Consider the following 12,931-nt stretch of genomic DNA (forward strand, 5'->3'; position numbering starts at 1 on the left):
CCTTAAACTGAATGGTCCCTCTAGCTGAGTATTGTCTATACTGGCTAGTTCACCAAGAGATACCAGGCACTTAACTTGGAAGGATGAGCTCCACAGCTGAGCTATGACTACTTAGATCTCATTTGCTGGATAGGGACGAGTGAATCTAATCCACTTGTATTGACCAGAAGCTTCACTTTGGCTTCATAGTACACGCAACATGTCAGATTCATTTCAGTGGAAGGAACAGGTAAAACCACCAGCCACAACAGCATACCAATAGTGGCAGGAGGGTCCTTCCATTATGTACTGGGAGGTGACAGTAGCGGTGGTACGACTGCAGGGTTGCTGAGTGGATGCCCTGATTATATCAGTACACACCCACCAGCTTCACACCTCCGCTGATGCCTCTCAGCACCACAAGATATTTGTACTGCCATGCTGGGCAGCTTGTACTTTTGCCTAAAGAACCACTGCATTAGCTAGCACTCATCTCTACATGTAACATAGGTCAGCATGAGGGTTTACTAGGTTCCTACAGACAATGTAAACAGGAACAGAAATCCAAGCTTTGGAAAAAAAACACGACTGGCTTTTACTAAATACAATGCAAAGCAAATGCCCACAATGTTTCAATACTAAAATTCAAAGCAACTGCCCACGGGACGTCAACCACAACAGGGGATAATAATTACCAATCAGAGATGGTTCACTGAAAGCAAATGGTGGATGACCAGTCCTCTGATCTTCAGGCAGAAGTGGGTTCTGGACCTTCTCCTGTCAGTCCAGGACAAATCGTCATCTATGGAACAGGCAGGCCACCCTGCATTATGTCACCCACTGAGTTCTACTTCAAAGTCTCTTCTTCAGTTGACACAACTTGAACTAATTGCATCCTATATTCTCATTTGCTTACCTTCTGTTTTTTTTCCCCCTCTTGCCTTTTTATAACATTTGTTTTCTCCTTATGCTAGAATCTTCCATCCCCTGTGCTTGCAAAAACTGGCTGAAGGCCTCTTGGTACACTTGCATTATTTCTTCACCTGTTATCTATGTGGTGTGATAACTGCATAAATGGTCTCTGTAAGCATACAGGTGAAGGAGGAACCATTCCTAACTTGTAAACTAAAGCCATTTTCTTTCAGCTGTTTTCTAGTACCTCTGATCATCCAGACTGAATAGCCCCTATTTGTTCTTTTCTCCTCTCTCACACACACATCACGCTTCCCTTTCAGCTGCTTCCAAATCGTGCCATCTCTGCATGGCCTTCCTTGATTTAGTTCAAACATCAGCTTGACAGCTTTGCAGTCCAGACATACCTTTGCATAGTCCACCTGTCTTTAAATTGTGGTTAACAGCATAAAGCTCCACACAGACTGAGAATCAAAGGTTTGCCCATGTCAGGCTACTTTTGCTCATACCAAAAGTGTTGTCCATGGCAAGCCAGGTTGGCCAGGCCAACTTAAGCAAGCCTTCATATGCATCTCTACTTCCTCCATTGAAATGAATAGAAAAGAATCACTAGCAAATAGCATTCAAGTTCTGCATTCAAACCCATTCATCCACAAGGAATCCCTAAACTTAAGTATCTGGCTGTAAGACAATAGGCCCACTTTTGAGCAGGAACTGAAAGAAATAAAGCCAGAAATAAGAACGTTTACCTGACAACATCAAGACTACATTCAATAGATTGGTTTTTAAAGAATTGGCTTATGATTACTAGACAGCACTCAAGAGTTCTGGGCTGGAGCAAACTATATGTAATTTATAGTATTATTTATCCAGTATCTCTTTTATCAACCTATGTGGTCCATCTTGAAGTAATTGTTTTTCTCTGTGAATGCATCTTCATTTTATCTCCATCTGTTTTTCAGATCAATGATTTTTTTTTTATGAAAAAGGGATTGTTCTGGTTTTGTCTATTTATTCCACACACATACATGACCATTGAGTGCATACTGCTGTTTACAGCAGAATGTCTATTAATTAAAGGTTCAAAAATGCCTTTAATTGTGAAAGAAATCTATCGGCCTTCAGGTATATAGCATTAAATTGTCTTCTTTCCCAATTGGGATAACTTAATAACTTAAATTAATAGTGAAGATATCTGTATTGGAATATATGAAAAGTCATCTTCATTTTTTCAAATGCAAGTAACAAAAGATGGAATTATATATAATTTTTACCATATTTTATGTGGATAAAGCACCTTGTGAATTAGTTCTCTCAAAACACATCACATGGCATGTCCCCTTTTCTTGACTGGGCAGCAGTTGTTCATTCTACAAAAGAACCTGAAACAAATAAAAACACACTGAGTACAATTTTACTCAAGTCATATTTGTTGTCTCAGATCCAACTTTATGGAAAATAGACACAAATCATGTACCAAATAAAGAATCTTTATGGGCACAATGGAACAACAACAACAAAATGCATACCTTTGCCCCATAAGGTTCAACAATAATGTTGAACACTCTCCGTTGTCTTTTTCTTTGACTAGTGCTTACTTACACACCTGGCCCCTACTCTTACCTGGGAGCCTAGGGGAGTCACCTTCTCCAACGTCTGATGGATCTCCTGTTTCAAACACTAGAGACAGATCTCCAGCTGTATTTACTTACCATTAGTTCCTACCGAGGAAATCAATCACCCATGTCTATTAACAAGACATTTTCCTATTGAAAGAAGGTCAGCTTGTTATAACATCATACACCCTTAGGAAAGGAACCATAGCTCAGCCACAGAGAAGATGGTTTGCATGCACAAGGTCCGAGGTTCAATCCCCAACATCTACGTGTTAGGCTGAGAGAGACCTGTCTGAATCCCATGACAGCCACTGCCGGTCAGTGTAGACCAAAGTGAGCTAGATCTGACTCAGTATAAGGGAATTTCCTATATTCCTATAATAGGTAATTCCTAGAAGAAAATGTGATTGTATATACTGGGGGAAAATAATCACACATAATTATAATTAATCCAGCCTGCAACAGTATTATTCCATGTGACATTATTACTCAGTAACCCACTGACCTAGTTTCAGTGCAACAGAGTTCACATCATCCACTGAAGCAGACTTGTAATGAAGTTTAAAGATACGTGAAAGAAATTATCTGACCTACAGTGCCAGACTGGGCAGTACTAATCTGCCATGAGTTATAGCTATTTTGTCAATCACTAAGGATTAAACAGATGTAGAATGATAGTATTTTAGTGCTTCCTCGGATTCCGTAATCAGGTTTCAGCCATTAGTGTTCAGTCACTTGCCCTTCCTGTTTCATGTGGTAAAGAGGGAGGGGAGGGAGGGAGGGAGGGAGGGAGGGAGGGAGGGGGAGAGAGAGAGAGAGAGAGAGAGAGAGAGAGAGAGAGAGAGAGAGAGAGAGAGAGAGAGAGAGAGAGAGAATATATGGACTGATCAGGTACAGCACCCAAAAAAATTCTCATGACAATATAATATATATTAACCAATTCAAAATGTCATATATTCTTGCTAGCTCTCCCTATATTTATTCAAAGGATGCAGCCATCTACATGCCAAGTACAATGGATGCACATTATAATAAAGAACACAATGGGAAAGCCATTGTTCTGTTCTGCTGAAGGACAATGTTATCAGCATGACTGAAATGCTCTAAAATCGCCCATTCTGAATATCTGCATGTATTTTCCTTGCAGGAGGAAGCCAAATCTCTCCTCCCCACCCTCGCCACGTTTAAGAGATGGTGAAAGATTGATTCTGACTTTGTAAATGGTGTTCATGACTTGATGATTCAGCCCATTTTTCTGCAAAGCAATCCTAAGTTCTCATTCAGAAACCATTCACAATTTATTAATATGGTCATTCATAGACATTTATAGCCCACCATTCACCATGCAGTCCCAGAACAGGCTACATACAGCTCAATGCAATTAAACACAAAAACATTAAATGGGAAGGATTTTCAGAGCTCCTTGTTGATGTCACACATCAGTGCTCAGTGCCTGAAGAATGGAGCAAGTAATTGGAAGAGCTATTGGTGCCTTCTTTGAGGACTTATTAAGATGGTCCATTGAGAGGCAGTCGGATCCTTTGGCTTTTATTTTATTTTTTTTATTTATTTATTTTATTATTATTAGTCAATGACAAACCTAGACAGCATCTTAAAAAGCAGAGACATCACCTTGCCAACAAAGGTCCGTATAGTTAAAGCTATGTTTATCCCAGTAGTGATGTATGGAAGTGAGAGCTGGACCATAAAGAAGGCTGATCACCGAAGAATTGATGCGTTTGAATTATGGTGCTGGAGGAGACTCTTGAGAGTCCCATGGACTGCAAGAAGATCAAGCCTCTCCATTCTGAAGGAAATCAGCCCTGAATGCTCACTGGAAGGACAGACCGTGAAGCTGAAGCTCCAATCCTTTGCTGCCTCATGAGAAGAGAAGACTCACTGGAAAAGACCCTGATGTTGGGAAAGATTGAGGGCACAAGGAGAAGGGGACGACAGAGGACGAGATGGTTGGAGAGTGTTCTCGAAGCTACCAGCATGATTTTGACCAAACAGTGGGAGGCAGTGGAAGACAGGAGTGCCTGGCGTGCTCTGGTTCATGGGGCCACGAAGAGTCGGACATGACTAAACGACTAAACAACATCATCATTATTATTATTATTATTATTATTATTATTATTATTATTATACTATCCTATACCTGGGGGTCTCATGGCAGTTCACAGAATAAAATCAAGATATAAAACCACAAAATACCTAATAAAAATAAAAACAACCCAATAGCCCAAATGCCTCAAGCTGACCCACAAAGCCTCCCTGTTGAAAGTCCCAGTTGGCCTGTAGAATGGAAAACTGACCCAGGGGATTACCACCTTTGCCCACTGGCTTGGAAAAAAGCAGTTCCTTGGTTTTCTGAGCTGCCAGAATTTAAGTGTCTGAGATGGCTAAAGTACAGGTGGCAGCCTACTTGTAACAGATCTGACCCAACACAACTTGGAGCTCCATCTGTAAGCCTGCCCACCTAGCTTCCTTGGGCCACCCTGCTAGCTTGGCTCTCATCCCCTCTGCCTCTTCATCCCCAAATACCTTCAGAGACTGCTTTGTCCCTTATGATGTTTAACATGAACCAAAGGATTGTACATTTTAAGCCACGAGCTTTCTTCAAATTATGTCCACATTTTGTTGAGCATTGCCAATCACATTGGATTCATAATTGGAACCACAGGCTGCTGTGGTACCCTTGGAGGCTTCAATATAGGAGAAATGAACGAAACCACTTGACCACAGGATATTTTAAAAGTCATTGTAAATATGTGCATGCAGCGAAATGGGTGATATAATACGCTGCTCATGTGACCATTTTCCACCGGGATGAAATCACGACTTTCTACTGGAACTGACTTTGTTAGTTCAGGGAGCCATTGCTGACTTCAACTGTGTTTATTTCTATTATTTTCTTAGTCTGAGTGGCAAAGGCCATTAAGTAAAAGAATTGCCACACTCCATTTCTTCTTTGGAGTAGGCTTTTGTGCCCCTTGCTATGCGGCTCATCTGGCACCTTCTTTATGGTCATTCTAGTGCCAGGTGAATTTTTGTTCATTCTCTTGGGCCTCCAAAAAACAACAACAAATTGTGATTTTACAGTTTTGCACCACCGTTTATATGCTGCGTAATTTAGTCATCTGGTTTTATTCCATCGGCTGGAAACGTTTAGGCTGCAAGGTGTTATTTTATATTTGCCTTTTACGACGCAACCTTTTAGTATTTTAATTGTTATTGTATTGTGTTACGTCACCCTGAAAATTAGTGAACAATGTAATTGGGCAATCTTATATACTGTAACTATAAGAAAGAAATAAATATGAGTGCAAGATCTAAACATTAAGGATACAGTACAGAAGAACTATGTAGCAGAAAGACATGATTGTGAAACATCTCAAGGTGAAGAAAGGTTTTGTTTAAAGTCAACTCAGAAGTTCAAGCTTATTTCTGGCTTCTGCTTGCTTATCTATAAACATACCAGCAAGGATTACCCGATGATTTCACAACAATCATGTGAATGGGGATTGGGTTTGGGAGGGGACAGGCCTAAGGTTCATGCACAGCTCCATAGGACTATCAGAGCTCTGCAAAACATTGATGGATCACATTGCAAGTATTTACCATTCAGACTACTATTATTGCAATTAGTAGCTCACTAAAAGGAAACTCAGAGTATGTGCTTGACAGTGTTTGTATAACAAAAGCAGAGGCAAAAACGACTTGCTCCTGTAGCTGGATATGAAAACTAAACAGCTGGGGAACTGAAGAGCTGAATTATTTATATACAGAGGTATTAAAAGTAAATAAAAAGCCACATAGTAAGCTCAGCAATTCCATTTGTCTTTTCTGAACTCCCTTCTCTCTCACAACAGAGCATTTTGTTAAAATAGAATACAGAGACATTCAAGTGGGATACTACTATTTTGGCATGTGCAAAAGAAATGTTGACACATAACTCATTTTTTTTTAAATTGGGCACTATTAGCAAGTGCTTATGAAATGCTCATTAGAGTTTTCAGAACTAATGTGTTAAAAAAAAACCTCTCAAAATTCAATGTACTTAGCTCAGCTCCATGTTCTCTGTATTATGCACTTAAGGATGTGTGCATTCATGTATTCTTATTTTATTATTAATAATAATAATATTTTTAACTGCCCTTCAACTGATGGTCTCAGGATGCATAAATAGAGTAAAATGTAACATAAAATCAACAACAAAACCATAAAATTCTATTGTAAATCACTGCAGGATGCCTCACATGAGGCATAAAGCCGGATGAACCACATGACTTTAATAGGCAATAAAAAGGCATCAACAAGAGGACAAATGTATCTCTAATGAAAGAGAGTACCATAATTGGGGTGCCATAACCAGAAGGCCCTGCTATATATCAATTTGGAATATTATCAATGGAACTGTATGTATGCAATATGGGAAAACTTTTGCATACTGACACACCTAGTATAGCAATTATGATCTGCCATCTGAAGAAAATAATATTAAGAGGAAAATACTCTTTTTGATTTTCATAACAAAGGATTATGCCTGTTTCTGTGAGACATTGTCTTTCTTTTACAGATTTTCTAAATATCCATCTATAATCTATAAATCATATATGGCTAAAGAATTAGGGTAGATTCCCCCCCTTAAATACCACCTTAATTTTCTACCATTTAAGATATATGGACTTTGAGCATTCAGGAGAGAAACAAACAGTGTCCATGAGAAGAAATGGGAAGGATCCCCAAAAAGGTGAAATCAGGCTTCCTTCAGAAAGGGAAAAAATGCAGGATCATAAACTTGGAAACATTGCTGAAGGTCCTCTAGTTCAATCCCTTGGTGGTGATAGTGTAGCTACACCATTTCTAACAGATGCACATTTATTCTTTTTTAAGAAGATATCTCCAGAGATAGGTAATCTGCAACATTTTTCAGGAATCTGCTTCCATTGTTCAATGGCTTATCTTTTAAAAATACATACATTATGTTTCCCTAATATTCAGAATTTCATTACCTCATCAACCTTTTCAGAATCAGGATCACAGTGTTAAATGCAGCACCCCAGTATATGCAGCACCTGCCCTACTCAGTTAAACTCAGAGTGTGTTTCCCATGGGTGCAAAACTCTCTGCTATGTATGTGAGAAGTCAAAATATAAATAAAAGAAAGAAAGAACCCCCTCCCACCATCATATAAACTCTTAATGTTCATACATATATATGAATATTTGTGATGAACAAAACAGAGGATTTTTTATGTTGCTAGTTGATGCTAAGTGATTATGGTGCTCATCAACTTTGACATCAAGACTGAGCATTCAGCAAACAAAGCCTTTCTGAGCATCCCATTCTCAAATCTGTATAACTCCCACCTTGGAAACAACATGGTGCCATTTTTATCAGAGCAGCTGATGAAGATGGAAGCCAAATGTTTTGCCACACAGATAAAAAAATACTTGCAATTAATACTTGTTAATTTCAATAATGTACAGTGGTACCTTGGTTTGCAACCATTTTGGATTACAACCACGTCAAACCCGGAAGTGCGTGTCCCTTTTTTTATTACAACCCTTTTTTCTTTTCTTTTTTATTACAACCCTTGGGAGGGGGGGGGAGCCTCATTGGCGAAAGCGCGCCTTGGGTTACAACCTGTTTTGGTTTACAACCAGACCTCCGGAACAGATTATGGTTATAAACCAAGGTACCACTGTATATATTTTGTTAGTGATTAATGGAGTCCTAAAAGGGATTCAGAGCAGGCTTGTGTTAAGTGGAGTTTGATGCTTTGGTATCAGGTTTTTTTAAAGTCATCATAAAAAAACTGTCAGCACTTTAGTGTGCATTTCTCTTAATATACACATTACTGTAGGTTCTTTTGCCTAACCTGCACATCTTTGCAAGTAATTTCCTCTAAAATGCTTACCCTTACATTCAAAGCCCTGGGGCGCGAATGTCTGAGAGAATGCCTGCTCCCATATAGACCTGCCCATGACTTGAGATCTTCAGACAAGACCTTCTTCATAGAGGGAGGTACATATAACGCAAGAGAAGGCGTCTGCATGTGGGGAATTCCCACCTCACTGAGGCCTCTTCATTTTATTCTTTCAGGAAACAGATTGAGCTGTGTCTGCTTTAACAGACTTTTGGAAGGGATACGGTGAAGAGTTGTTAGTTGATATACAATTGGACTGGTCTGGAAGTGTCAAATAATTCAAAACTGCTTTTTCCTATTGTTTTACATTTATGATTTTTTAAATTATATTTGACCTGTATTTTATGGTATTGCTTTTATGTTTTTGTTGAGGTATACTTACCACCAAAGGGTAACATATAGGACTGGTAAATCAATCAATAATATAATGCTATTTAACATGTCCACAATATATACATTTTAAAGCACAATACCCCCTAATATGCATATTCTTGTACGCATTATTTGGCTGAAGAACTGCATCATAGAAATTTGGAATACAGTATATGGATTTCGAAAAAGAGCTGTGCTTTAGTCTGCATGTTGGTTCGGCTCATGCAAATTAGGTGCATTCACATCAAAATGGAAACCAAACCAAATGTCTCCCCATCCCTAATATGAAACAGTATTCATACATTCAATTTCCTGCACCCACCCCACAGTCTAGATCAAGAATAATCCCGGGAGAGCTCCAACAGCACCAAGGTTTACAAGGGCCTTGAGAGGGACTGTACAATGCAAAGAAAACCTTTATTACTGTGCAGCTGTTGGGTTCCGTGAAAATAAAAAAGGATATTTGTAAGGGTGCTTTGATGTGAATGCTCAGCTAATGGCAGGGGTCTGGATATAACAAAAGAAGGTGGAATGATTACAGTCATGTTCCTCTTTTCAGGTCTGAATCCACTTTTTTTGGTCCCAAATATGTGCTTCAGCAGCCCTTCATACAATAGCTCTGGTTATTATTTCAGCCTGAATGAAGTCACCTGAAATACATCTTATAAGTTCTCTAAAACATGTGATCTCTGATCTAGTTCCACCAACATCTTTATTATCCTATATTATCAAAATTTAATAGTCCATATAATGACCTTGTGTTTCAGATCTGATGCCAAATATATCTGATTTTCTTTCCTGGCATTTCAGGTGCTCTAGGGAGTAATCCAAGTACATCTCAGCACTGCTATTTTGGAAGGTTTCCATATTCATATGAACATGGACGAGGTTTCCACATAAGGTAAAGCTGTGGGGAAATATGAGAGCAATGGGAGATGGGGCAGAGGTAAAGAAAAGTGCAGAAGGGGTGGGGAGGAACTTACTAAAAGAAGGTTGAAATAACTACATATCTCACACACACTCACCATTTGGAACCATTGCTGAAACATGGGTAACATTAAACAAATGGCTCGGCCACTTTTCTTTTTCCAGGAATAAGGTAATGGATAGCAGGCTGCCTTGAATCGGTCTTGCCAAAATGTTAAATTTGACTACTGGTCATTTCAACTTCTCATGTTTGTTCACCTTAACTAACCTATAGAGGCAGGCTAGTATAATTCATGTTGCACCGATGAAAACAGAGGCCTGACATGATTACTTCCCTAAGGCCACAAAAAGATTTCATAATGTAAATGGGGCTCATGAACTTCAGTTCTTGAAGTTGTAAGCCTGGCTTTCTAGACTAGCACCAGACAGCTTCCCACACCCCATGAAGGTTTGTTTATCCATGGGGATTGTAAACCAAGGGTAGGAGCCAACACTGAGCAAAGCAGATCATGGGCAAAGCCACTCTTCTTCTCTTGCTGCAATCTCTCCTCTTTTTCTGACCTGAGAAATTGAGAGAGATGTTGGAAAGTAGATGGGGGCAAAGATGGGGGCTCTATACAGTCAGCAAAAACAAGACCTGAAGCTGACTGTGGCTCAGATCATCAGCTTCTTATAGCAAAAGTAGGAAAAACCACTTGGCCAGTAAGATACACTCTAAATCAAATCCTTTAAGAATACACAGTGGAAGTGAGGAACAGGTTTAAGGATTTAGATTTGGTGGACAGAGTGCCTGAAGAACTATGGATGGAGGCTCACAACATTATACAGAAGGCAGCAACAAAAACCATCCCAATGAAAAGGAAATGCAAGAAAGCAAAGTGGCTGTCCAATGAGGCCTTGCAAATAGCAGGGAAGAGAAGGCAAGCAAAATGTGAGGGAGATAGTGAAAGACACAGGAAACTAAATGCAGATTTCCAAAAAATAGCAAGGAGAAACAAGAAGGCCTTCTTAAACGAGCAATGCAAAGAAATAGAGGAAAACAACAGAATGGGAAGAACCAGAGATCTGTTCAAGAAAATTGGAGATGTGAAAGGAACATTTCGTACAAAGATTACCATAATAGAGGACAAAAGTGGTTAGGACCTAACAGAAGCAGAAGACTTCAAGAAGAGGTGGCAAGAATACACAGAGTAATTATACCAGAAAGATATGGATGGAAGAAACCCTCCTCCTCTTCATCCTGAAAGGCAAAAGCAGAGTTAGTGATGGGAAAGGATAAGAGGAAGATCCTTTGCTAACCTCTACCTCAACCAGCTCCTCCTCCTGTCCTGGGTCTGGCTGATTGCCTTGCCTCATCTCAGCTCCCTCCATCTTCATCACTGTACCTAACACTGGAATTATGGATACAAGAGTAGGAGACAAGCCAGATTTTTGCAGATGGAGTAGGCAAGAGGGAAGCTGCTCCCAGCTAGCCTCTGCTGCAGTTGTGCCACTACCACAAAGGAAGTCTTTGTCAAAAAGCAAACGGGGGGGGGAACCTACCCAATCCCCTTCTGACACTGTCGGGTGGATGGGATTAGACTGAGGGCTGCATCTGGTTCATGGACATGGAGGCTTCCCACTACAGATCTAGACTGCCATACCCTCTTGCAGAAATGCTTTAGCGTACAAAGTTTCCATCAGTTTCAGAGTAATCCTCCTTCAAGGGTTAATAGGATCTTTAATTTCTTTAGCTCTCAGAGATGCTAGGCATGAGACTGCTTATGTGTAGCTAGTGAGGAATAAAAGTCCTTAACAGTCAACTCTTAATATCCAGCAGAAAATTCTGATATTGCTAATTTTCAGGGCTGATTCGTATTGTTTTGCAAGAACCTCATAAGCAAAATGCCTTTCATATCTAATTCCCTGCTTCTGCTGTAATGCTCAGTGTGGGGTTCACAAATTTCATCACCGATGTAATCTATGAGTTCCTGCAGTGATCAGGAATGCCAACCATGTTTCCTCCAGTCAAACAAAACTAGTTATTGCTTGTTTGTGTGTAAGCATATTCACATTCAAAATTGCCTAGGAAATAGCATTGTAGCTGACACACACACACACACACACACACACACACTTAATTTCCCCCGGAAAAAATAAACAGGGGGAAATCTCAAATGCCACTTACCAATAAACTCCTCCAGCATTACTTCCAACTTTCTTTGCACATTTTGTTTGCTCTGTCTATCTTTTGCTATGACATTTTCTCTCTCTAATTTTATCAGTAACAAGCCTTGAATAGTAGCACTGCAGTCTACAAGCAGTCTTTGCACAGAGATGAAAATCAGACTTTTCTAAGAATAACTTTTGAATTATTGATATGTTCAAAGAATACTTAGACTCAGCAGAAACTCAACCATTTAAAAAGGAGTATTGAGCAGCATATATTTCTTTACATCATCCTACACTTTAGCAGCTGAATCTACATCTGCCTCAACTTACAGGCAGGTAGAGTTTTCCAACCTGCACAATCACTTTATTTATTTGAGGCAAGCGAAAGTGGAAGAGATTTAAGCATGGGGTATGTTCATGTTAGAAAACTTGAGTGGCCACTTATCATCAGAAAAGAAGATATATATTACTCAAAAAGAAAATAAATACAGACACATATTTGCATAAAGTTTGCATATGCTAACAATATATGTAGAGATACAAATTACAATATAATATATATAACTGGCCATATTGGGATATATTGTCACCAGGTAACACTCCTTCCCGCCCCAGCTGTGCTTGTTTAGCCTGCTGTCCAACTATGAAAATTTGATGGGAAATTCATCGCCCTTCTTCTTCAAGGCCCTTCCTCCACATAGATCTTTATCTTTAGATGAGACATCCCTTCACAAAGAGCAATGGTTCACAAACTGTGTTTTGGGTACCACCAGTGGTCCATGAGCTTCATTCAGGTGGTGAGTGGCATGTATGCATTAAATATTCATATTTATTTTTAATTGTATTTTATTGTTTATTTTTGCACTTTTTGAGGGTTAATATGTGAGAAACGGGGGACGCAGGTGGCGCTGTGGGTTAAAGCCTCAGCGCCTAGGACTTGCCGATCGAAAGGTCGGCAGTTCAAATCCCTGCGGCGGGGTGCGCTCCCGCTGCTCGGTCCCAGCGCCTGCCAACCTAGCAGTTTGAAAGCACCTCCGGGTGC

The 12,931-nt window shown here is 39.7% G+C and overlaps 1 long non-coding RNA gene across 1 annotated transcript in view; it reads left to right on the forward strand.

The window, feature by feature from the left end:
* The window catches only part of LOC309378392, a 32,632-nt gene extending 20,055 nt beyond the window's left edge, over positions 1-12,577 (forward strand). The window contains exons 2-3 of the long non-coding RNA XR_014172046.1: positions 9,622-9,712; positions 12,505-12,577. This is a non-coding gene — a long non-coding RNA (uncharacterized lncRNA). The remainder of the gene's footprint in view (positions 1-9,621; positions 9,713-12,504) is intronic.
* Positions 12,578-12,931: the final 354 nt, after the last annotated feature.

This window comes from Podarcis melisellensis, assembly GCF_964234715.1.
Source record: "Podarcis melisellensis genome assembly, chromosome: 9".
Taxonomy (NCBI): domain Eukaryota; kingdom Metazoa; phylum Chordata; class Lepidosauria; order Squamata; family Lacertidae; genus Podarcis; species Podarcis melisellensis.